The sequence below is a fragment of the Peromyscus maniculatus genome, chromosome 6 (genome assembly GCF_049852395.1).
Source record: "Peromyscus maniculatus bairdii isolate BWxNUB_F1_BW_parent chromosome 6, HU_Pman_BW_mat_3.1, whole genome shotgun sequence".
Lineage (NCBI taxonomy): Eukaryota > Metazoa > Chordata > Mammalia > Rodentia > Cricetidae > Peromyscus > Peromyscus maniculatus.
Genome location: NC_134857.1, coordinates 68,545,982 through 68,571,897, shown reverse-complemented (window position 1 = coordinate 68,571,897; position 25,916 = coordinate 68,545,982). Strand labels below are relative to the sequence as shown.

The following is a 25,916-nucleotide window of genomic DNA, read 5'->3' as shown; positions in this document are numbered from 1 at the left end:
GACATCAGGCTGGGCGCCTAGGCGGTGGGTCCTGAGCAGCCTGGGGAAAACTATATGTGGTCTCATCAAAGCACGCCTTCATCAAACAGGGTCCACTGCTTCATCAGAACACAGCAGAGATCCTCCGACTTTGTCAACAATGACTGCTGTCTGTCTATGCATGACCCAGAGGGTTCCTTCCTCTGTGGGGAAGCTCTCAGGGGCTTTTACAAGCAAGGCCGGTCCCTGGGAACAGGTGAGGGCTCCCTTTCCCCTCAGCTCCCCACCCCCAACTGCAGGCTGACAGGTGGGGGAGAAGAGCAGGAACAGCTGGGCCACCACACCTGTTTTCCACTCCACGCCTGGCCAAGGGTCTGCTCGGGGACCACACAGGCAAGTCTGCCAAGAGGCAGGCAGGTGTGGGGGCAAAAAGAGAGGGGTCCAGATGTCAAGGGGAGACAGGGCAAGAAGAACCACCCTGACCCAAGGTACGCGCCAGAGGAGAGCAGCCAGGCCCAAGGTCAGCCTCCAGCCCCTCACTCACAGGCCCTGCTTCCCACTTCCCGGAACAGGAAGAGCCCAGAAAAGAAGCCTATTCCCCTTGCCATCGGCCCCACCCCCGCCCCAGTGACCCTCTTGTCTTAGTCTATTCTCCCAAAGGCTTCAAACCCAGGCTGGGGGGAGGAGGACATCACTAGCTAAGGACCTGGGATGTCTGCAGGGCAGGTTTGGAGGCCAGGAGGCAGCTGGCTTGGCATGGGGAAGGAGAGCCTCTGTTTCTCCTGCCACCCTAGGGTCTGGTGGCCCCTTCAAAGCCTTCTCAAGTTCTTGTCCCTACACCCTCGGTCTTAGCTGAAGGTCCTGAGGGAGGGTGCAGCTGTGACACTTCCCACTGAACCTACTTCCTCCAGGAAAGGCAGGGGTCGGGGAGGAAGACAAGGCTGCCCTGCCCCCTCGCCACCTTCAATCTCTTTCCTGTCTGCTCCAAGCAGAGTTCCAGGGGCCTCTGTGTGTTGCTGGCTCCTGCTCCAGATCCTTGCTTTGGGGCTTCTTCTGTTGAATGGCGGGGGGGGGGGGGGGGGGGGGGTCCTGAAGGAATTACTGTCTCAGGAGTCAGAGCAATGAACCCCCAAACTACCACCAAACCCTCCCCTGAGAACTGTGGTCAAGAGTGGCCTAGGGCCTCACTCCTGCAGACAGGTGCTTTCTTAGACAAGAGCTCTCAACCCTCACAATGGACTTCACTGAATAAATCCTTAGTCTTTCAGCCTCAGTTTGCCCAATACCAAAGACCAGTAGCAGACAGATCCCTGCCTATCTTAGGACCCTTCACAACAAATGGTACTCCCTTCATCCAGTTCTGGGGATCTCAGAAGTCTTCATTTTTGACTCTGAACCATGCACCCTGCTAAACTGGGTGTGCATGGGTGATGCCGGAGGGAAGAGCTAGGGACAGGCAGAACACGCCTTCCCTGTGGCATGTTGTCTGCCCAATGCTAGGGGAGCGGCCCCAGAACAGCCAGGGGCACCACGCCAAGGTCAGTGACCAGGCCTAGAGCTCAGGGCCTCCTGGGAGGGTAAGTTTAAATGAGTAAATATGGTCCCGCCTGGGTGTGGTTTGCCACAGGCCAGAGCTTGGGGCAGGTCACTCCCTCCAGTACCCTTACACAGAAGGGGCTGTCGGTCACAGTCAGCCCCCTCAATCCAGGCCACACTAGCAGTCCTGCCTAATTCTGCCAGGGACACCCGGAGTAGGGGTGGCACGTGAGCTGGGCCTCCACAAAGGAAAGGTGGATCTGGAGAGCTTCGGGGACCTCCTAGACCAAGGATTTGTCCCCAGATGCAGCCCGGTAGCCTCATTCATGGGAGATGGGGACAAAGACCAGCATGGACCATCCATCAGACACACAGGTGCCTCTGCCACCAAAAGGGAGGCCCCTGCACACCTGGAGGGCTGAGGCTGAGCGGGGAGAGGGGCAACTTACCCAAGGCTCAGGCCAGGGTGGGGGGCAGAGGCTAGCCAGGGGAGGGTGGAAGTCAGCCAGTGCTCCCTGACTCACAAAGCATGCTCTCCACAGACAGGCCCTGCCTGCCCATCTGTGCTCTGACCTCAACCCTGCTCCAGCCCAGGCTCTCTGGGTCCTGTGCGCGTTCGTTCGCCTTCCTGCCTGGCCTCCAGTCCCTCCCTCACCACCCCCCACTCTCCAATCCTTTAATCATCTTTACCACTGCTGCCCCCACCCCCGCAGCACAACAGCTGCTCTGTGGGTGTCACACCCCCAAGGGTGCGCTGTACACCTTCCCGCGTGTCCCGTGACCTGCTGCAGGCTGCCAGGTGCAGCGGGGCCTGCAGGGGACCCCCGGCCTGCTCTCTGGGGAAAGGGCTCGGAGGCCAGGCTTCCCACAGCTCCAGGACAGCTCCTCAGAATATGTTTTGTCCTCGGCAGGGAGAGATGAGAAAATATTCTAGGAGCCAAACTGCACCAGCCCCACTGGGCCAAAGGTCAGAGCCTTTTTAGCAGAGTCACTGGAGAATGCCTGAGAGTCCCCTCTTTCCCCTGGCCAAGTTAAGAGCCATCTTTCCCCCAACCTAGCTTCACAGGGAAGTTCTTTCTGATATCCAAGCTCTATCCAGCCTTAACTGTGTAGAGGGCAATGTCAGCCACAACACAGCCAGATGTCCGCTTCTATAACACGGCTCCTAGCAGCTAATGCCACCTCTCCCCCATGAGTAAGTCACCAAACTGGGACGGAAGGACAGAGAGGGTTGGCTGGACTCTGGCCCCATGACGACCTCGTAAAAGCCACCAGTGATTGCTGGTGCGGAGGCCGTGCGGCATGCGACCATCCCTCCTTCCCGCTTCCCTGTGAAGGAGATCATTTTCTCAGGCCAGCTGGCTTCAGAGAGCCTACAAATCCCAGGCGTGGTCCCCAGGGGTGGGAAGAGCCCACCACCACAGAGTCTCAGCCCTACGTCTGGCCCTTGCCAATGGGCTCTCAGGGAACTGTCTATGGGACTCACAGTGTCCCCCTTGCCTGCAGCTCTTCTGTGGGCCGTGTACACTGTCTGGGCGGGGGTGGGGTGGGGGCAGAGAAGTGGACACAACAGAGAAAAGCCAGCCTACCCACTCAACCCCAGTGTGGGTGGCAAATTGTCCAACAAGGACCGGGGCCAGGCCGGGGGGCTCAGTTGGCAAGGAAGACAGAGCTGGGAAGATGGGCAGAGGTCCAGGCCAAGGACACGAGAGCAAAGGATGCTGCGGCAGAGGCCTCCTTCCTGAGCAGGGTCAGAGTGGGGGGCTCAGGGAGCCTAGCCCCATGCCCTGGGCCCAGCTCCCAACTCGGGAGATCTCCTCTACCTTCCCCACCCTACCACCCAGGAAGACCAGGAGAAGAGAGAGAAAAAAACCTGCTGGAGAGAGATTATATAACGGCAGCCAGCCAGCCTGTCACATCGCCCAGCCTATTAGCACTAGGAGCCAGAGGGCCGGAGCAGGGTCCTCCAGCCCAGTGTCACCACACGGAGGGGGATGGGCAACCTGCACCTGCCTCCTGTCCAAGTCCCCCACACTCTGTTCCAGGCCCTGGGCTTTTAGCAGAGGCAGCACCTGCCCTGTGCCCATCCCCCCCACACAAGGCTTCCCATACTTTCTGACTGGGTCCTGCTGCTTCTGTAGGCCAATGGCTGCAAGAGCAAGGCATGTATGTCTTCGTTCTTAATCTCAAGAGTCTCTCCCTGCATGAAATCTGTGGCGGAAAGAGGGGGACACTAACCTCTGATACAGATTTGCTGTGTGATCTCAGGTGAAATGCTTGACCACTCTGGTAGGTATGGGAATGAATGAAGGGAAGGCTCCTGCCTTCCAAGTGACTCTTCTTACAAAAGTACATGCAGCAAGCACACACAGCAAACGTGTGAAGGGCACAGGAATCACAACAAAGAATAGGACTACTGAGATGCCAAGGTCCCAGCGTCCGTTTCTGGGGTAAATGGGAAAAAGTGCTCTACAGAAGCTCCTGTATTTCCCCAACCACCCCACATAACAAGGTTCTCAGCCACTCCCACAATCATCCCACCCCACCCCCATCCTGGAAGACGCAGGAAGGAAATTCATTCACAGGCAAGGCCATGGGAGCCGGGACAGCCAGGCTGAGCAGTGGGGCTTGGTGGCCGGTGGCCAGAGGCCAGAAGCTGGGTGTCTGGGAACACTGACAGGTACCTCGTCAACGCTCCCCTCCGCGGATACCTCCGCGAGCTCTGGGAGGGGAGCAGAAGGTGGACAGCTCCCAAGGCCAAGTGCACTCAGTAGGCTCCCCTCCGAGATCCGGCCAGAGCAGCCCAAGGTCACCGTCCCAGACGGCAAACTTCCCACAGTCAGGCAGGCAGGCAGCTCAGACCCACCGAGGGCCAGGGGGAGGGGGGAGATCGGCCACTCACTCAGCCAAAGCAGCTAGGCCTCGGAGGGAAACTCACACGGGGGAGGGCAGGGTACCGGATCCACCCACCGTACTCCCCTCGCCCGGCCCTGATGCGCCGGTCAGTCTCAGGCAGAGCTGGCACTCGGGACAAGCTGGGTAGCCCAGGGCCACTGGAAACCCCAAGGGCTCGGTGGAATCTCTAGGAGGCCTCGCTGCCCCCTCTCTGCCATGGGAGGCCGGGAGCATCGCAGTCCCTTGGGCCAGCCTCACCACTCGAACCCTACTCGCACCAGCTCGGCCAGCACCGGCCACGGGAGGCTCCCCCACCCCCCGCCCCGAGAGGTCCTGTCCGATGCGAGCAGCGGCAAACTCCTGGCCAGGGGGCTCTCCAGCGAGCGTCGCTGACACACCCGACCCGGGGGCCCCACGGGTACGAGATCGCGGCCGGAGCCACGTGCGTTGCGCCCGCCGGAGCGCGGGGCGGCGGGGGCTCGGGTGCCAGGCGCGGCTGTCACAGCAGACGCCCCGGCGGCGGCACCACCACCGCCACCGCCACCACCGCCGCCGCCGCCGCCGCCGCCCCGCCCGGCCCGGGACGCTCGTGCCTGGGCGCCCTGGCACCCCTCGCACTCCAGACCACCCTGCGCCCGGCCGCGCGGCGTGGGGGAGGGGCTCTTAAAGGGGCCGGCGCGCGTCGCGACTCACCAGCCCGCAGGGGAACGGGGTTGTCACGGCGCCCGGAGCCTCGGCCCGGCCCACGGTCTCCTCGGCTGCGCGAAGCCGGAGCTCCGGCGGGGGAACAGCGAAGGCGCCGCGTCCACGCGGCCTGGGCGGCGCCGCAGGACCCGGACCCCCTGGTGCGCGCGGGGGCGGCGGGCGGCGGGCGGCGGGCGGCGGGGACGCGGCCGAGCGCCCAAGCCGCCTCGACGGTTGTTGATATTTTGCTTCCTTCCTCCTTTCGGGCTCTAAAGGCAACTCCTCCAGCCCTAGACTCGAGGCCGACGTAGGCACCGCGCAGCCTAGCTTGCGGGATGGGAGGGGGGGGAAGACGAGGGTGACGGACAAGCGGGGGGCCAATGGGAGGGCCCTGCGGGGCAGGGGGCGGGGCCTGGCAGGGCGGCCTCGGGCGCAGCCCCGCCCCCTGCCCTCGCCCGCGCCCCACCCCGCCGGGGCGCGCGACCGCGGCGCGTGGAGCCCGGATCCCTCCGCCTGCGGGACGGAGCGAGGCCGCGGGGACCTCAGCGCCCCGACCCCAGAGTTGGCAGAGGTCTAAGTAGATAAGTTCTGCGGAGACTGGAGTGTTGGGAGGCCCCAGCTCCTCCACTTACTGTGTGACAAAGCTCCGAAGCCAGATCGCGGTCTCTCCTCGGGGGTTACCTGGGGAGCTCCGCTGCTCCCTCTACCTGTGACAGGTCCCCTCCTTTCCCCTGGCCGGCTCGGTTGACGCCCAGACATTTAAAGCAACAGTGCATAATTCTCGGGTGACCTAATCTTCAGTGCCTGCGGCCCCAGCGCACTTAACTACCAAGGGGCAATTTAAAGGGGCGGGACCCCAACCACCACCTCCCTTGCCTTACAGGAAACATCCAGGAGCCACCTCGTCTTAAAGAAGAAATAGTCACTCTCTTTTGAAAAAACAAACAACAACAGCAAAACCTTTTAAAATCCCTGGTGGCTTCTGGGCGTGGCGAATTTTTAAGTGCTTCACAACAAGATTGTGCGCGCCACTGCTTCTGAACACTGACCCGTCAGACTTCCTGTCCGGCATCCTGTCACTTCCAAGTCCTCGGCTGGCTCTACCTGGAGCTTGAGGAAATGAGTCTGGCTTGGACTTCAAAGCCTTGTAGAACAGAGGTTCTTCACAAACCGGGGTCTGGTTTACTGGACCAAGTCCTTGTTCTGGGTTTTGGTAGGAGAGGCAACACGTGGCGGGTTAGAAACATCAGTCTTGGGGTCAGGCTGTCTTGGTTCAAATCCGTCTACTGTTTATGAGGAGCAGAGCACATTTCTCGGGTAAAATGAAGGTGATAAGGACAGTATCTAACTTGTGAATCTGGTGTGAGTTTGGTTCCCGGTAGACTAGGACAGTACCTTATGTTACACTGTCATGACCCTCGGGCTGCTCAGCTGGAAATGAGAGCCCTTGAGGCCAGGATGGGTCCAGACAAGGCTGGCTCATGGGGGAAGTTCAATAGGACGGTTCTGCAAAGAGCTTGGAGACGTACATGTACCTCCTTAAACAGGAAGCTAGCAGGCTCCTATCTATCCCCTTGGCCTCCCTTTCCAGCCCTTCTACTTGGCCCCTCCCTCCCGAAGCCCGATTTATACAGTATCACACATGGTCCCCAAATGTTGCTCTTTAGTTTCCCTAGTAGTATGGGGGGTGGGGCGCCCAGCGCAGAGATGCCAGTACTCTGGAGCAGGCTGGTTTGCCCCCAGTACTTCAGGGAGGGCATCTGTTCTTCCCCCAAGCACTTGGAGAACGCAGCCTTGTTCGGGCTCTTGAAGCAGTGGTGGGAGCAGGATGGGAAAGTGCCCTCCCAGTGGGGAACCTCCCCTCACTGTGGCCTCTATTTTTAGTGCTTCCCCAGGCTCGAGCTGGAGAAAGCGTTTAGTCATCAGGGTGTTTATTTTCCGGCTGTTTCCGACGTCGGGAAAAGCAGAATGTTGAGACTGGAGAGATCCAGGGCTGCTGTGAAAGACTTCTTAGGAAGAGGCCTGGGAACACGGCCTTCAGACCGTTGGGTCCCAGCTCATAGGAAAACAAACCAGGATGGGCCCGGGACAGCTAAGCCCTCAGGAGTGTTCAACCTGCCTCAACCTTGGAGGCTATCCAAGCCAGAGAACCCTCTGGCCCAACTCCATCTGAAGATTGTGTCTCAAAATACCACCAAGCCCAGGAGAAATCCTTTCCCAGAATCCCCCTCCCCAACCTCTCCCAGAACTGCCTGGTGAGCCTCCCGCCAACCGCAACCCCAGCCAATCTCCAGTCTGAGGCGGGCCTTCCAGAGCTATGATTGGCTGGCTGGGCATTCTAGACCTGGAATGTTGAGTCCTTAACAAAGGAATGAGGAAGGAAGGTGAGTCACCTGGGGGAAGGTATTAAAGGACTAGCTAGGAGGGGAAGAAGAGGGCAGAGCTGCGGGGAGGTGGGGGCCCTGGACGCTGCCATGCTGACTTCACAGCTCACACAGAGTAGGGAGGCAGTAACACTCCAAGCGGGGCAAAATCCAGAGTCTGAAAACGTCTTGGAAGAGAAGAGAAAAGGTAAAGATCGTGAGGTCTTGATTTCCACAGAGGACCGAAAAGGGCCAAGGTAATGTTGGCGGCTGGATGAAAATTGGACTTCCTGAATTCTTTTTTTCTGGCCCCAGGACTTCCCATCCCAGAATCCTCTGGGTGGCAAATGACTGTGTCTCACGTTTCCTCTCCCATCTCTGACTGTGCACCTATCTCTTATTATTTTTTTGTGTTTGTTAGTGTGCCATGGTGCGTGCTTAGAGGTCAGGGGACGATTCTGTGGAGTCGATCTCTCCTTCCACCTCTCCATAGGTTGGGGGCTCAAACTCACGTTGCCAGGCCTGCTCGGCATCTCCCGGCTTCCACCCATCTATTCTAAAGAAAAGTCACCTTCCAGCCCAAAGCTGCTGTAAAATCCCCCGTGGGCCCTTGGAACACTTAGCTGCCCACCGAAGTCCTGATAAGAATGCCGTCTAAACTCAACCTGCAATGCCATCTTCACAAGGCTCCCTGGCAAACCAAACTTATCCCTCCTTTACCCGCCCCTTCTCAGGCTTCTCTAATTCACCTGCGCTTGGAAAGGTCTTTCCCGCAGGTCCCCATCCCTCTCTGCACCCTCCTCCACCTGGCAGTCCTTCCCCAGCCTAGGAGAAGTGCTCCTGCGGTCCCTTCTAGTCTGGTGAGCTGCTTGGCAGGCCCTCCTCACCTTCCTTCCCCTGCGCCATCTGGACAGTTCTCAGTCCCCACCTCCACCCGCAACTCAGCCACCCTCAGCCACCTAGCTCGTTCTTCTTCCAGTTTTTGGATGATCCCAGCAAAGACACCCCCACCCCACCTCCCCATCTCTCCCCGCATCTACCACCACGCTAGCGACCCGGACCCTCAGCAGGTGGGCGTGGGTGCTCTCAGCGCGAAGGTGGGACGCTGCCCCCGTCCCCGTCTCCTCAGGACGCACTAGCTGGCTGGGTTTGGTTCCTAAGGTACTTTTCCTCCCCAGCTCCTGAGTTCCTGCGGGGATGCAGAGCTTTGCAGAGCTGGCGTGGAACGCGCTCAGCAAATGTGTGTGCGTAGCTGTGTGAGTTAGGGTTGTGCAAACTCTTCTACTCAACACCTCGTTTCTGCATCGATAATCGTGGGCGCCTACGACTCCGCTTCAGGGCAGAGCTGAGGTGAGGGATAGGTAGCCGAGTCCGCCGGAGTCAAGTTCCGTGTGACACAGTTGTGCCCTACAGTAGTGCCGAGAGTCGGGGTGTCTGGGACCAGACGTGAGGACAAGAGCGGAGGCCCCCGGAGCCGAGAGGGAGAGGTGCCAGAGCGGGTCCCGGGTCCGTGTACCCCCACAGGAGCTCCCTGCCCCCGGCTGGGCAGGATGTGGTGGCAGCTGCAGTTGGGTGGGCAGGATGTGGGGGTGGGGGCAGGCGAACACAGCCCGACAGTAGTCTCCCCCCCAGCTCCTGCCTCCACCCCCTCCGGGTCACGTGCTCTCGGCTTGGGCACCGACGGACTATTTCCCATTTTCCGCGGAAGGACATCTCAAGCCCGCCGTCACGGACCTTAGTTGTTCCACGCCATTTTCTTGCCCCCATCTCCAGCCTAGGACAGAAAGTTTGCCCAGTACACGTTTCTGTAAAGCGCGGATTAAGTCGGAAGAGGCCCCTTTAAATGCAAATGATCGCCTTCTTGCTCCGCTCCCCCCCCCAACCCCCATCCCAACTTCTCTCCTCGTGCCCAAACTCCACCAGCTGCTATTGACGTCAATCGTGCGTCAGCATCGCCAGCCCAACCAGACAGCACGTGGGGGGAAGAAGGCAATCTTAAAGGGCCAGTCGCTCCGGGCCTGTTGGGTTACCGGAGAAAGGAAAAGCGAAGTGGAATGCTGGAAACTGTTGGAGCAGGAAGACATGCAGGGGAGACTTTGAGAAGGACTGCATAAGGCCGGCGAAGGGGCTCAGCGGATAAAGGTGCTTCTGTGCAAGCCCGCGATTCTTCATTTCCCCAGTTAGCTAACTCTGACCTTCACGTACATCATTTTCTCCCCCCCACACACCGGCACACGTACTGTACTAATAAACTTTTTAAAAAGACTTCTCAGCATAGGGGAGTATATTCTTTTGTTCTTTTTTATTTTACTCTATTGTGCGTGTGGTGTGAACGAGTGTGGAGATCAGACGACAGTCATCTGCCGTACTTGGTTCTCTCCTCTCACCTTTGGGTTCCCGAGTCTGAAATCATTAAGTTGGGCGATTTGGGGCGGTCAGCGCTCTTCACAGCGGAGCCCGATGCCCCCCTTTTAACCCTCTCCTCCCTCGTCCTCCCCTTTAGGGCTTGAACCTGACACACAGCCAGCCCACATTCTACCACTGAGCTCCGTGCCCCAGCTCAAGAGGGCGAATGCTAAACCAAGCTTTTCCTTTGGATCCCTGAGACGTTTGGGTTTGTTTACCTGGGAAAGAAACCCAGGAACTGGAGACGCAGGCTGAGTCTAAAGGCAAAGGAGCCTTGCCTTTAAGAATCATGAGTTGCCAGGCAGATCTAAGTGTTCAAGGCCAGCCTGGTCTATAGAGCAAGTTCCAAGACAGCCGAGTCTACAGAGAGAAACGCTGTCTTGAAAAACTAATCAAACAAACAAACCCAAGAACCATGAGTTTTAGCTGTGTGGAAGCACTGCCAGGGCCGGCGGATCTCTCTGAGTTCCAACTTGGTCTGCAGAGTGAGTTCCAGGACAGACATAGTGTGAGCATTCAATAGGGCAATTTCAGCGGAAGCTTTTGGCTTGTTGGTTTGACAACATCTCACTGTGGAGCCCTGACTGGCCTGGGACTCACTGAAATCCCGCTGCCCCTGCCTCCAGAGTGTGGGGTTTAGAGTGTGTGCCACCATGCCTAGCTAAGCTCCTTTTTTGTTGTTCATTACCTCTACGTCAGTTTCTCTGTTCGTGAGCAGTACACACACAGCAAGCATGCATGCAGAGGTAAGAGGACACGACCTGTGGACCTGTGGGGGTTCAGATTCGTCAGCCTTGATGGTAAGCACCTTTTACCCAGAAAAGCCGTCTCACACAACCCTTTAAAAATCGTTCATTAGCCGGGCGGTGGTGGCGCACGCCTTTAATCCCAGCACTCGGGAGGCAGAGGCAGGCGGATCTCTGTAAGTTCGAGGCCAGACTGGTCTACAGAGAGAGTTCCAGGAAAGCCAGGGCTATTTCACAGAGAAACCCTGTCTCAAAAAAAACACAAAAATTAATTAATTAATTAATTAATAAAAATTAAAAAAATATTGTGAGTGTGTGCGCACATAGGCTACAGTGCCGGTGTGACAATCAGGGCAGGTCACCAAGCTTCTCAAGAGCTCTGGGAAGGACTTGGATGGCACTTGGCTTGGGGCAGACACCCAGGAGGAGAGCAGCGCATGCGTGGGGTTGTCAATCTTTTTCAGCACAGAGTCTCATTGGGCAGCAGTACCCAGACTGAAAGCCTGGCTTCTGCAATGACCTTCTCTCTCCCCTCCTAAACTGCGAGCTTCTCGAGAATAAGGCAATAAAATTTATTTCCAGCACCAAATGCAAGACGGAGCCTATGGCTGGTGCTTTAAGGAATGTTTGTTGAGAGTGAGCAAGGTGGCTCAGTGGGTAGGGGCTTGCTGTCAACCCTGTAATCTGAGTTCCATCCCCAAACCCCACATGGAAGGAAAGAACTGATCCCTGAAAGTGGTCCTCTGACCTTCACAAGAGTGCTTGCGCACGCATGCCCGCACACACGCTCACACACACCCCTGTAATAAATTATTGTTTGCTGGGGCTGGAGGAATGGTTCAGTAGTTGAAGTAGATGGCTCAGTGCTTCTGAAGAAGACTCAAGTCCAGCTTCCACACCCATGTGACAACAGCCTGTACCTCCAGCGCCAGGGGACCGAATGCCAGCTCTTCAGGTACCCATATGCGCCCCCACACACATATATCAAAATAAAAGTAAATCATGGTGCTGGAGAGGTGTTAAAAAACACTTGTGCTGGGCGGTGGTGGTGCACTCGGGAGGCAGAGGCAGGCGGATCTCTGTGAGTCCGAGGCCAGCCTGGTCTACAGAGTGAGTTCCAGGACAGCCAGGGCTGTTACACAGAGAAACCCTGTCTAAAAAAAAGAAAGGGAGGAAGGAAGGAAGGAAGGAGAGGAAAGGAAGGAAGGGAGGAAGGAAGGAAGGAGAGGAAAGGAAGGAAGGAACAAAGGAAGGAAGGAAGGAAGAAAACATTTACTGTTCTTGCAGAGGACCTGCGTTCATTTCCCAGCACCCACATCAGGTGACTCACATGTTACCCACACACAGACATATAACTAAAATTCATTCTAAAAAACATCAGGCTAGGTATGGTGGTATATGCCTTTAACCCGAGTACTTGGGAGGCAGAGGCAGGTATATCTTTGTGAGTTCAAGGCCAGCCTGGGCTACATGGTGAGAAGTTGTCTCCAAATGAGGAAGGGCTGGGTAGACGGCTCAGCTCTTCCAGAGGACCAGAGGGTCTAGGGTCCTCCCTGGAGGCTCACAACTGTCTGTAATTCCAGTTCCAGTAGATCTGACGTCTTCTGTCCTCCTTTGGCACCAGGCATGCAGACAGTACATAGGCATGCCTTAGGCAAAATAATAAAATTATAAAAATAAAACAACACGATACATTTTGATTAAAAGTTTGTTGCATGAAGGCTGAGGATGTAGCTTAGTGATATAACTGATGAGAGGCCCTTGTCTTTCCTCCCCAGCACACACAAAAATTCATTAAAAATAAACTTTATTTTTCTTTCTGTTTTTTTGAGGCAAGGTCTCACTCTGTAGATCAGGCTAGCATTGAACTCACAGAGGGAGGCAATGTTTCCTGCCTCTGCCTCCTAAGTGCTGGGATTAAAGGAGTGCACCACCATACCTACCTAAAGATTTCTTGTTAGCTTAGTTTTAGAGTGTTTGGCTAGATGCCCAAAGCCCGGGTTCAATGTCTCATAAACCAAGTGTGGTAGTGCTCACCTGTAATAAATACTAGCACCGGAAGGATCAAGCATTCAGTCATTGTGGGGGTTTAAATAAGAATGGCCCTTTAGGCTCATATGTTTGAATGACCGGTCCCCAGTTAGTGGAACTATGTGGGAAGAATTAGGAGGTGTGGCCTTGTTGAAGTAGATGTTGCCTTGTGGGAGGAGGCGTGGCACTGAGCTTTCAAAAGTCCACCCCGGGCCCAGACCCAGTCGCTCTCTCTCTCTCTTTCTGCCTCCATCCTGTGGATCTGGAGGTAAGCTCTGATCTGCTCCTGCACTGTGCCCGCCTGCTGCCACGCTCCCTGCCATGATAACAGTGGACTCACCATCTGAAACTGTACGCAAGCCCCCAAATAAATGCTTTCTTCTAGAAGTTGCCTTGGTCATGGTGTTTCGTCACAGCACCAAAGTGACACCACATCACAGTGACGAGGAGGACAGTCATCCTTGGACTGCATAAAGAGTGCGCTCCAAGCCAGTCTATGCTACAGGAGACACCATCTAAAGCGAAACAATACACACCTTGTTAAATGAATAAAAAGAAAAAGTTAATGACTTCAGAGTCTCCCAGGTCTGGACTACATTCCCACGCTGAAATTATCCCGAGGGAGAGAGTAGTATGATCCTGGCAGGTTTTAACTCTCAAGAGCTAAAGTTCAGCTCTGTAGCTAAAAGGTGCCTCAGCTAGCCATGAGAAACATGGGAGGCTGTACCTGCTTCCTGCCAGGAGACTCACAGCCTTCATTCTCATTCTGTAGCCCAGGATAGCCCGAATCTGCCATCTGACTTCAGCAGAGAGGGTAATTACAGATATACAATGCAATGTCTCAGGCAGAATCGTCTTGGCCGGATACTAACTCAGCTTGGGTGTTCTCCCCCTGCTCTCCCCCTCCCCTGTTCTCTCCCACCCCTGCTCTCCCCCACCCCTACCCCCAGCTGCCATTCTTTCCCCCATCTCTGCCTCTGCTCCCCCCCCCCTTCGCTCCCTGTGGTGAGGGAACAGAGCCTCCTGCCACCTGGTTCCAGGTTCTTGTGGTTAGAGACCACCTCCTAGTCCTTGTCCAGCCTGTCTCACTGAGCTCCTTGTCAGTTTCTGTCACCCTCTCCAAGACTGAAGGCCTGACAGACACCAGAGGGCACTTCCTGCCTGGGAATAACTGAGACCGGGAGGCAGTGGTACCAACCCATCTTTGAAAAAGAGGCCCAAGGAGAGCTGAGACTCTCCTCTGGCTCAGAGCAGCCCTAACGACCCATGGAGCCCCAAAGAGTGAGGTGGGTTTCCCCACAGGAATCTCCCAGCAGCCTTGGCGCTGACTCCGCCCTCTGTAGAGGTTGGGTGGCACCAGGAGCAGTGTGATCCAGAAAACCCCAAAATAACCCATCTCCACTGTCCAGCTGCTATTTCTGTCCACTCTGTTTAATTATTCAAGCCTAAGTTGGGGAGTGAGCTAAATTAAGCCCTTCTACTTGGGGACCCAGGAGAGCTGGGAAACTCGCCAGGTTGCAACAGCATCAGGCAGTGGGGTTTGGTGAGATCCCTTGGCCCGGGACTAAAAGTACCTGCTGTCTACTATCTGCTGGCCTCCTCAGCTAGAAGAAGGCAGCCTGCAGGCAACCCACTACAGTTCACCCCTCCAGCCTGCTGGGAGCGAACTGCCCCACCCCACTGAACGTCCCTTCAGCCCGCCAGTGTCTTGTCTCAGCTGGCTCTGGACTAACCTCTCGGTCCAGCTTTTTTATTTGGTAGGGGGGAAGGTAAGCAGTGGTTTTTCAAGACAAGGTTTCTCTGTGTAGCCCTGGCTGTCTTGGAACTTGCTCTGTAGACCAGGGTGGCCTCAAACTCCAGATCCTCCTGCCTCTGCCTCCTGAGTGCTGGGACTAGGCACGTGTGCCACCACCACCCGGCTCTGTCCAGCTCCTTAACTCACAAAAAATATTGTCAAGTCCAGTATCAGTGACCCAGGAAGGCTGGATGGCAGAGGACAGCCAGGTGAATCTAGACAAGCACCATGCCTATGGAGGGTACTTGCTATTGGTTGGTGGAAGGTCTGGGTGGAGAGATCTTGGCCGGCACAGACACTGAACCCCCCAGGACTGCCCACATAAAGGAATGAGTGAGGGTGCAAGCCTTTCTAGTCAGGGCCCAGCCCTGGTCTGCTTGGCCCTAAGGCCAGTGTGGTTTCTCTGGGAGCCCACTGCCGGCTGAGAAAACAATGCTCCTGAGTCTTCCTCCTGGGATTCTCCCACCATGGCCCAGGAGCTGTAGTCCTCATGTTGAGACATCACCGACTGGCTACCGTGGCTGGTCCTTGGTGGGAAGTGGCGTGAGGGCTAGCTACTACATGCTTGGCAGGTGGGGCCTTGGAAATGTGGGTGTGTTGACAAGAGCCAGCCAAAATGACAGAGTGCAGCCTGAGCTAGTGAAGAAGAGTCCCCAGGTACAGACCCAGAAATGCAGGCCAAGATGTGAAAGTACCAGAGATATGGGCTGGAGAGATGGCTCAGAGGTCAAGAGCACTGACTGCTCTTCCAGAGGTCATGAGTTCAGTTCCCAGCAACCACATGGTGGCTCACAACCATCTGTAATGAGACCTGGCGCCCTCTTCTGGCCTGCAGTCACATATGCTGTATACATAATAAATAAATAAATCTTTTTTTTTTTTTTTTTTTTTTTTTTTTTTTTTTTTTAAAAAAGTACCAGAGGTGACATGCCCACACAGGCTAAGCGCCAGAGGTGGTATGGGGCCTGGATGTGAAGCAGCCCCGTTCACACCGAGGCCTTTTTGGATCATGTTTCCACATACCGACTACTAGTAGCTCATCAGGTCCTGCGGGGTCCAGCAAGGCTCTCTCCTGCATCACCACCAGAGTTTCCAGGGCACTGCTGTAGGATGGGGAGGATGCATGGTTACCAAGCAACAGAAGGCATATAGGAGGGGTCCTGGCACTGCTGGTGAGCAAGGAGACTGCAAAGAGCTGGGTGAGCCAAGTTTATAGCGCTCTCCTGCCTCCCCATAGCTACAGAGCGAGGATGACCACAGCTCATCGAGCATTGAGAAAGAAGTGTGCCAGCCCTCTCTAGCTTGGTGACGGTGGGTGGTGCCTTAGACACTCACAGGACTGAGAGCCTAGGGCTGTGTGAGGAAGGCTAGGACAGGAACTACAAGGTTAAGCACAGACCTGGGCTTCAGTGTCGCCCAGGATGGAGTGCTTGCTTGTTGAAAAGGCGGGGAGGGGTTCTGTTTAAAGGGCCAAAGGGTGACTCCTGCAGAAAAGGGGGTAGAAGCGGGTGGGGGCTGGAAGCAGCTGGACGTGTCCCCTGAGTGGTACAGCATACACTGCGTCTCTAGTACTCTTCAGATCTGGCTTCCCTACCACACCACTACCTTCTCTAGTTTACTTATTATTTTACTAGCTTACTTACTTAGGGTCTCTTATGGTGAAGACTGGTACCCAAACTCAATATGTAGCTAAGGATGACCTTGAACTTCTGATTCTCCTACTTTCCAAGAGTGCTGGAATTCCAGCACTATGCCCAGCCCTCCTCTCAGTTGTGAGTCTCTGTGTAGGGGGTGGGGTGGGGTGGGGTCTTATTTTGAGATAGGATCTCAAATCTGTAGCTCAGACTTGCCTTGAACTCCTAGTTATCCTTCTGCCTCAGGCTTTCGAGTACTGGGATTACAGATGTACGTGACTGTGGCCAGCTTTGTTGCTGTTCTAAGGGACGGGGTCTTACCCTGTCACCGGGCCTGGGATCCGAGGCTATGCCACTGTGCCACCTCGTATTTTCAGGCTGGCCGCACTGTGGCACAGATGGGCAGGGCCCATCAGCTGGAGGGCCCATGGAACCAACCCAAGACAGAGTGCTCTTCCTCGCCCGGCCTTCACTCAAGTGAAGGCTGTGTCTTCAGCAAGATTTATGCCACAAAGCCTCTCCATGCTGAAACAGGGCCAGTGCCATTCTCTTGCTGTCTTTTACTGACTCAGTTTCTCTCCTGATGAGAATGTCTCTCTTCAACAGGCCTTTACTAAGCAGCTAGAATCCACTGGTCAAAGTATGGGAGAACCCTGAGGGGTAGTGGGTACGCATACCCAGTGGTTTATTGTGACAATGAGTTCCCCCATGGGGCACCTGCTAGCTACCAGTCTTCTGCCATTCATCCTGGTATGGCCCCCGCCTCCTGTGGTCCTGTCCTCTAAGAGGAGATGGAAGCTGAGGTCATGGTCTCACACGTTCCAGACCTAAGCCAGGGCTAATTGCTGAGGGGACATGAGGCAGTGACAGAGCCTCTTATGTAGAGAAAGAGTTGGGGACAAAATGGGTCTAAGTGTTTTTTCCTTTCCATTCCTGCTCTGTACCAGCCACCCTGCTTTATACCACCTCGTTGTTCACCAAGGCTTGGAGGCTTCTCGGACAAGGAAACTGGAAGGTCACAGAGGCCAGTGAGTAAATTCACGTCCACCCAGCAGCAAGGGGCTGTGGGGCCAGACGGCCCCTGGTGCCTAGAATCCCAGCTTTCCCAGGGCTGGAGCAGGAGGATGGTTGAGAAGCCAAAGCTAGTGAGGCCCTGTCTCAAAAAAAACAAAACAAGACTCAGAAAGTAGCTGTGGGATTGCAGTTCAGTACTGCATGGGCCCAGACAAGAGTAAAGGGTAGGGATCAGGGGAAAACCAGCTTGGGTCGTACCATTGCCGGGGAAGACAGCCAGCACCCCACGACCACAGTGGCAAGCTGCTGGTGGAGAAGTACTGAAGTGTAACGAGTCTTTCACCAGCTCCCAAATAATGACATGGAGACTTCTTATGAATTATGAAAGCTCAGCCTATAGCTTAGGCTTATTTCTAACTAGTTCTTACAACTTAAATTAACCCATTTCTATTCATCTACACTCTGCCATATGGCTCGTGGCTGTTACCTCTCCTCTTGTATATCCTGTTTACTCTACTTCTCCATCTTTCTCTTCCCAGAGTCCTCTCTGTCTCCAAAATTCTCACCTATACCTCCTGTCTAGGTATTGGCCATTCTGCTTTTTCTTGCACCAGCAATACATCCTCACACAGTACACAAACACCCCACAAACACTGAAGCACACTTAGAACAAGACCTTACAAGCACCATGGTGAAGGTGTCACCAAAATAATGATGATGATGATGATGATGATGATAGAGGCAGAAAGCTTGCTGCTCTTCCAGAGGACTGGAGTAGTTCAGTTCCCAGTAGCCAGGTCATATGTAGTGGTTTGAATGAGAATGGTCCCTATAGGATCATACATTTGACTGCTTGTCCCCCCGTTGGTGGAACTGTTTGGGAAGGATTAGGAGATGGAGGTGTGCCCTTGTTGGAGGAGGTGTGTCACTGGGGGTGGACTTTGAGGTTCGGAAGCCTACATCATTCCCAGTTAGCGCTCTCTGCCTGGATCAAGATGTAAGCTCTCAGCTACTGCCACAGCACCACGCCTGCCTGCATGCTGCCATGATGGTCATGGACTCACCCTCTGAAACTGTAAGCCCAATAAACTCTTTCTCCTGTAAGTTTCCTTGGTCGTGGTGTCTTCACAGCAATAGAAAAGTAAGACATTGGGGTTGGAGAGATGGCTCAGAGGTTAAGAGCGCTGGCTGCTCTTTCAGAGGTCCTGAGTTCAATTCCCAGCAGCCATGAGGTGGCTCACAACCATCTGTAATGAGACCTGGCTCCCTCTTCTGATGTGTATGCATCTATGCAGGCTGTATACATAATAAATAAATCTTTAAAAAAAAAAAAAGAAAAGTAAGACATCAGGTGACTCAAAATCACCTAGGACTCCGGCTCCAAGGGATCCCATGCCTTCTTCCATCTCTGAGGACACATACACATGCACACACACAAATAATAAACATATTTAATTTAAAAGTAATATTTTATATCTATATGTGTATGCCTTCATGAATGCCATGCATGCAGGAGTCCACAGAGGTTAGGAGAGGCATCTGATCTCCCACCCCTGGAGTTACAGGCAGTTGTTAGTCACCATGTAGGTGGTGAGAACCAAACCCAAGTCCTCTGCAGGAGCAGCAAGAGCTCTTAACTGCTGAGACATCTCTTTGGCCTCTAAATAATAAATCTTAAAAGAAGAAATGAAGCCAGGTGGTGGTGTCACACATCTTTAATCCCAGTACTCGGAAGGCAGAGCCAGGTGGATCTCTGTGAGTTCAAGGCCAGCCTGGTCTAGTCTACAGAGAGAGTTCCAGGACAGCCAGGTCTACACAGAGAAACCCTGTCTCAAAAAAACAAAACAAAAGCTGGGCAGTGGTGATGCACGCCTTTAATCCCAGCACTCAGAAGGCAGAGCCAGGTGGATCTCTGTGAGTTCAAGGCCAGCCTGGTCTACAGAGTGAGTTCCAGGAAAGGTGCAAAGCTACACAGAGAAACCCTGTCTCGAAAAACCAAACAAACAAACAAAAAAGAAAGGAAGGAAGGAAGAATGCACACACACACACACACACACACACACACACACACACACACACACACACCACAGATCCAGTCTGGGCACATAGGGATCTCAGATTTAGAAAAGGCTAGGTGAGAAGGCTGGGTCAGCGCCCTCTGGAATCCAATCCCTGCTGCATCATTTTTAGCTGTGTGACATGGGTGAATCATTGACCCTCTCTGAGCCACGACTTCGTTAGTGCTTTGATCATGTGAGGGTTACTCACAAAGGGCTGCAAAAATAACAATTGTAAACAAAGCAGAATGCCCACCCTTGTCTGGAAACGATGGATGGGGCTTCTGCTTGTAGCCCCTGCAGAAGACATTTCACTAGAGTCAAATTCAAGAGGGGGGCTGCAAATGTGTTAGTGGAGTGCCAGGACTGTAGCAAAACACCCTCCTCAGTGGTAGGCAAGGGGCAGAGTCGGGGTCATGTTTGGAGCAAAGGTACCCAGGGTGGCCAGACGCTGACCTCATGCTGGTGCGGGTGGACACTGGTGAGCGAGGGTGAGACCAAACCTCCTGCTCCTCTAAGGCAGATGCTGAGAAAAGTCAGAGAAACCCAAAGTTCTCGAAGGAAGAGGATGGAATCTACAGCCCCATTAGCTCCACAACTTCCTGGTCCCACCCTGTGCGGTTCACCACCTGCAGTGAGGGACCCATACAGACAGCCATGTTGGCAAGCTCTTCTCTCTCCTCCTCTCCTCTGCCTTCCCCTTCCCTTTCTCTACCCTCCTTCCCTCTACCTTCTTCCTCTGCCTCTCCTATCCCCCCCTCTCCCTTTTCCCTTTCTATCTCTCCCCCCACTTAATTGAGATTTCCTTTCCTTTGTGTGTGTGGCACTGGGAATAGAACCCAGAGTCTTGTGTATGCTAAGCAAATGCTTGACCACTGAGCTATAGATGTCCAGCAGGTTTTTATTGTTTGTCTGTTTGTTTTTCGAGATAGGGTTTCTCTGTGTAATTCTAGCTGTCCTGAAACTCACTCTGTAGACCACACTGGCCTTGAACTCAGATTCGTTTGTGTCTGCCTCCCAAGTGCTGGATTAAAGGCACTGTGCCTAGCACAGTGTTATGTTAATTCATTTTCTCTTTAAAAAATGTATGCAGTGCTGGGCACAGTGGCATATGCTTTTTACCCCAGAACCCAGGAGGCAGAGGCAGGTGGGTCTCTGAGTTTGAGGCCAGCTTGTTCTGCACAGTAAGTTCCAGGACAGCCAGAGCTATAGAGAGAGACCCTGTCTCAAAAATTTTTTAAATTATTTTTATGTGTATGGGTGTTTTGTCCACATGTATGTCTGTGTACCACATGAGGGCCTGGTGTCCAGGAGTCCTGAAGATGGCCTCAGATCCCCTGAGGCTAGAGCTACAGAGAGTTGTGGGCTGTCATGTGGGTGCTGGGAGTCAACCCTGGGTTCTCTGGAAGATCAACCGGTTCTCTTAACAGCTGAGCCATCTCTCCAGACCCTTGTTTTGTGACAATCGGGCTGGCCTGGAGCTTCTGACTTCTTGTCCCAACAGCTTTTCTCAGTAGCCAGAGTTATAGGACTCAATCACTAGTCCTGCCTTCAATTTTACTTTAATATTTAAAATTTTTTGTTTGTTTGTTTGTTTTTCGAGACAGGGTTTCTCTGTGTAGCTTTGGAGCCTGTCCTGGATCTCACTTTGTAGACCAGGCTGGACTCGAACTCACAGAGATTCACCTGGCTCTGCGCCCCCCCCCCCCCAGTGCTGGGATTAAAGGCGTGCATCACAACCGCCTGGCCAAAATTTTTTATTTTATGTGCATGGGTGTTTTTCCTGCATGTCTGTATGTATGTACAACATGTGCATGCAGTGCCCTCAGGGGCCAGAAGTGGATCTTCTGGTTGTGAGCTGCCCCGTGGGTCCTCTGCAAGAGCAGTCAGAGTTCTTAACTTTTAGCATTTTTGCTGTTGTTTGTTTTTCAAAGTGTAGCCCTGGCTGCCCTGGAACTCACTCTGTAGCCCAGGCTGGCCTCGAACTCACAGAAGCTCACCAGCCTCTGCCTCCCAGGTCCTGGGATTAGAGACTTATGCCACTGTGGCCAGCACTAAACACATTTTTAAAGAGAAGATTTGATTTAGAACGCTCTATCATTCTTAACGTTCTCTAGCTCCGCGCTGTTGCTTTTGATGACGGCGTCAGCCTGTTTTCTGTTGCTAATAACACAATATCAATGGGACACAATGACTCACTCCTGTAAGCCCAGCACTTGGGAGGAGGCCAAGGCAAGCGGCACAGTGAGTTTCAGGCCAGCTTGATCTTCATAGTGAGAACTTGTCAAAAATACAAACAAAATGATGACACAATACCACAAGATTATAACTCGTAAACAGTAACAGGCCTGTTGGTTTTCAGCTCACAGTTTTGGACATCTTGTCCACATTTCATGGTGGTCTTCTTGCTAGGGATGTCCCAGCGTAACCCGGGGCATCAGATGGCAATAATAGGAACTTGGCATTTGTGTTTCCTGGAAAGTCACTCATGGGGCTCCACTCAAGAGTCCCTTTCTAACCCCAGGCACTTCCCAAAGGCTCCCCCCAAAAAACACAGTCATTGTAGATTTTGCCCTCTTCTCTGTTTCTTTGGGGGCCTTGGATTGAACCTGGAGTCTCCCATTCTTCCTATCACTGAGCTATGTATGCTTCCAGTCCAGTGTCCACCCTTTTAACACCACACAGCAGGGATTAAATTGGGGCACAGAAACCCTAGCAGGATGCAGGCCAGATCTAAACCATAGCGATGACTGGCCTTGGGGGGACACAGCATTACCAGGGGGTGCTAGGCCGTCTAGCTTCTCGAGTGGAGGCCAGAGCCACTGCCTCAAGCAGAAGGTATGAGTAGGTAAAAGAGAAAATACAGCCATTTGGGAACTACAGTTAGCCATGATCTGAGCATGCACATGAAGGCAAGCGTGTGGAAGGAAGACCTTGAAAGGTTTGTCCCAGGCTGCCCACAGTGTCACCTGTAAGGAGGATGGGGGCGGGGAGATTGAACTTTACTTTTGCATGAATTGCTGGAGTTCTCTGTGCTGAGACAGCATGTGTACTAGCTCATTTGTTTGAAGTGAAACAAAAGAAGAAAAGAGAAAGTACCTTTGGGTTGGAGGGGCTGGGGACAGCTGCTCAATTGGAGACGGCGTCCTTAGCAGGAAGACCTGTGTGCAGGCCTCGGAACACGGAAATAAAAGAATAAAGGGTTTCCTATTTCTAGGGCCAGAATTTCTGGGAAATGCTGCATAATGCATCTGAATTTAAGAAGAGCATTCACATAGGTTTGATTGTGATATCTTTGTTTTGTATTTTTTGAGAAAGGGTCTTCCTGGGTAGCTGGGGAGAAGGCTCAGTGGGTAGCCTAGCCACTGAGTTGCATCCCCGGAATCCACGTCATGGGAGAGAAGAATTGAAAGTTGTCCTTTAACCTTCAAGTGATCACCATAGCATGCACGTACCCCCCTACAAAAATAAATAAATATAGAAAAAAGGATTTTGTGGGGCGGGGGACAGAGCCCCAATGTGTAGTCCTGGCTCTTTTACCATGTAGACTGGGCTGGCCTCAAATTCTCAGAGATCCGTCTGCCTCTGCCTCCTGAGTGCTGGGATTAAAGGTGTGTGCCACCACTGTTTGGTGCTAATTTTTATGTATTTTTTACATACGGAATGTTTCATGAATTTGCGTATCATCCTTGCACAGGGGTCATGCTAATCTTCTCTGTATCGTTCCAATTTTAGTATATGTGCTGTCAAAGTGAGCACTTTATTTTTTTAATTAAAAGAAAAAAATTTTTGAGGCAGATATCTCTGTGTAGCCCGAACTGACCTGGAATTCTCTCTGAAGACCAGGCTGACCTCAAACTCAAAGATTTGCCTTTCTCTTTCTCCTGAGTGCTGGAATTAAAGGCGTGTACACCAGCCTGTTGTCAAGCTTTGTCTGCATTTCAGGCCCCTGCTGCTTTTAATGGCCAGCCACCCGCTGTGTGGACAACCCACCTTGAGTTTATCCATTTACCAGTTGGTGGTTATTACAAATAATGCTGACATGAATACTTATGGAAGACTTTTGAAACATACCTGAAAATACATGTTTTCAATATTCTTTTTTTTTTTTTTGGTTTTTTGAGACAGGGTTTCTCTGCGTAGCTTTGCGCCTTTCCTGGAGCTCACTTGGTAGCCCAGGCTGGCCTCGAACCCACAGAGATCCGCCTGGCTCTGCCTCCCGAGTGCTGGGATTAAAGGCGTGCGCCACCACCGCCCGGCTTCAATATTCTTTTTTTTAAGGTTTATTTGTTTTTTCGTGTCAGAGTGTTTTGCCTGCATGTATTTATGTGCCTGGTATCTGTGTAGGCCAGAAGAGGGCACCAGATCTGGAACTGGAGCTACAGATGGTTGTGAGCCACCACGTGGGTGCTGGAAGGGAACTGGACCCAGCTCCTCCAGATGAGCAGCCAGTGTCTCTAGCTTGTTTTCAACATATACTTTGTTTCAGTTTTTGGAGACAGGGTTTCTCTGTGTAGCCCTGGCTGTTCTTAGACGAGGCTGACCCCAAACTCAGAGATCTGCCTGCCCCGGTCTCCTGAATACTGGCATTAAAAACGTGCGCTACTATGCCTGGCCTTGAGTTTTCTCGAGTGGATTTGCTGGGCTACTCTACTATGTTTTGAGGGGTTGCCAACATGATTCCCAGGAGCAACGCACACATCGTAGCTCCTCTACACCCTCACTACCCTCTGTTAGCCCTCCCAGCAGGGACAGGTGTCCTTCATAAGTTTGAGGTAACAGGACACTGTGGCAGGGAGTGTCGAGTGCTGGTCACATGGTATTTGCAGTCTGGATGCACAGAGACAAATGCTGTTCATCTGTTCCTTCATGATGGTTTTGAGCTGCTCGTACTTGGCGATTCCCGAAGACCATCTCAGAAGACACCTCCTTCCTTGCGCGGTGCTCTTTGGGAGTGTCTTCGTTTTGTTGGCTGCTCCCCTTTTGGACACACCTCACTGGTCTGGAATTCACTGTTGCAGCCTTGCTGAGCTCCCTCTAGGGGCAAAATCCTCCTGCCTCTCGAGGGCTGGGGTTCAAGTGCGCCTCACTACAGGTCTTGAAAATGTCCTTCAGAGCACCATTTCTTAGGCTGGTAAAGCCAGCCTGCCTACTCTGCTTTGCTCTTTATTTCCTAAAAAAATGTCATGCCAAAGTAAGGAAAAATTAAGTTTGTGTGTGTTTGTGCAGGTGTGCGCACATCAGGGTCTCGTGTATATCAGGGTAGCTTTGCACTTGGTATGTAGTTCACACAAACTTCTGATTCTCCCGCCTTCAGAGTGCTGGGACTGCAGGTGTCTACCACCACCTGGTTTCATGCAACGCAGGGAATCAAACCCAGAGCTTTGTGCTTCCTAGGCAGGCTCCCTACTGAGTCCTTGCCCAGTCTGTTTTCTTCTAGAGTTCTATAGTTTCTTTTCTTTTTATTTTGATTTCATGAACCTTTGAGTGAATTTCCCCACCCCAACACTGGGACGACTAAGGCAGGAAGACCACAAGTTCAAGGCCAGCTTGTACTAGGTAGTGAGACTGTCTCCAAAACCAGCTTGTGCCTATGGCGTAAGACAGGCGCCTGGGCTTCAATGCCATTCTTAGAAAAGTGTGAATTTCCAGTTTTTCTCAGGACCATCTACTGAAGTCACCCCCCCCCCCTTTCCCCATCAGTGCTGAGGATTCAGCCTAAGACCCTGGGTGTAGTAGACAATCACCCTCTGAGTTTTGTCCTTAGCCCCCCGGGGCTTGAACGTGGTGTGTAGCCAGGGCTGGTTTTGAATATACTGCCTCTCCTGTCCCGTGCTGAAATGCCTGGATTAGAATACTTTTTCTGCTTGCTAGCACTTTGTATTTAAATTTCTGATACTCCCACCCAGGGGCTCAGCCCCTGTATCTCAAACTGGGCCTTGGAAGTTGGCAAGGACACTGATTAACTTGAGCTTATTAGGGATTGTTACCAGGCGAAGGAGTGTGGGGTGACATGTCTCAGGGTCGGGTGCAAGGGACGGCACCAATGGAGTCCTGTGATGACCTTTACAGCTTAGCTACTGTGACATTTCTCCATGTGGTATGTGTGGCCGAGCTCGTGACTCTGTGTGTGTGTGTGTGTGTGTGTGTGTGTGTGTGTGTGCAGGAGCGCACTGGTCCTGCAGCGGGACAATGTCAGAGCTACTTGGTGAGTGTGAGATTTTTAATGACTGTGCATGCGTAGAAACTAGGATCCTGGAATATGTCACTGTCACCCAGAGCAAGGCAGCACTTGAAGTTTTTACTGTGACATGTTAAGGGGGAAGAGGCTTTGAGCGAGATTGAATGTGACAGCAAGACAGATACTGAGTGACAGAAGGGAACGGAGTAGAGGCAGGCAGGCTGTGCCAGGAAAATGTGGGGGCCCAGGAGATGCGGCGGAATGTCAGGCAGGTGTGTGCTGTCTCCCCCTCCCCACACAGGCCCCGGCAGCTTCCCGAAAGCAGAGACGCTTTCTCCATGGCAAGGGGACTTGTGGCTGAGATGGTAGGTCCAGGCTTAGGCCCGCACCAGTGGGAGCCGTGTAAATGGGTGGATGGCGTCTGGACTGGGCTCTCCTCAGCCTGAGCTGCTCGAGTGGCCAATGGAAACAGAGTCAACCTAAACATTTTCCCTCCTCTGTCCCCCGGGGTGAGAAGAGAAAGATGCCACATCCTCCACTTGTACAAGCCTGGGCGGGCAGGCATAATGGGCATGTGCCCAGGGCAGGTAGAAGG

General features: G+C 53.4%; 1 protein-coding gene, 1 long non-coding RNA gene and 1 other non-coding gene across 13 annotated transcripts in view; 1 reads left to right on the top strand and 2 right to left on the bottom strand.

Moving 5' to 3' along the window:
• The window catches only part of Mef2d (myocyte enhancer factor 2D), a 30,540-nt gene extending 24,538 nt beyond the window's left edge, over positions 1 to 6,002 (bottom strand). For 7 of the 11 annotated variants that reach the window (XR_013052153.1, XM_076574409.1, XM_076574402.1 and 4 more), the window contains exon 1: positions 5,104 to 5,241. The gene's annotated coding sequence lies outside the window, so the exon portion shown is untranslated. Of the gene's footprint in view, positions 1 to 3,753; positions 3,993 to 4,199; positions 4,870 to 5,103; positions 5,242 to 5,726 lie in introns of those variants that run through there. The other 4 variants (XM_006976391.4, XM_076574407.1, XM_006976395.4 and 1 more) reach the window with 3 other exon arrangements.
• LOC143273892 (uncharacterized) lies at positions 4,094 to 9,723 on the top strand. Its single transcript, XR_013052154.1, has 2 exons — positions 4,094 to 4,195; positions 5,978 to 9,723. It is a non-coding gene; the product is annotated as an uncharacterized LOC143273892 (long non-coding RNA).
• Positions 9,724 to 22,792: 13,069 nt separating this feature from the next.
• LOC121830578 (U6 spliceosomal RNA) lies at positions 22,793 to 22,899 on the bottom strand. Its single transcript, XR_006073795.1, has one exon. It is a non-coding gene; the product is annotated as a U6 spliceosomal RNA (small nuclear RNA).
• Between the last annotated feature and the right edge of the window lie 3,017 nt (positions 22,900 to 25,916).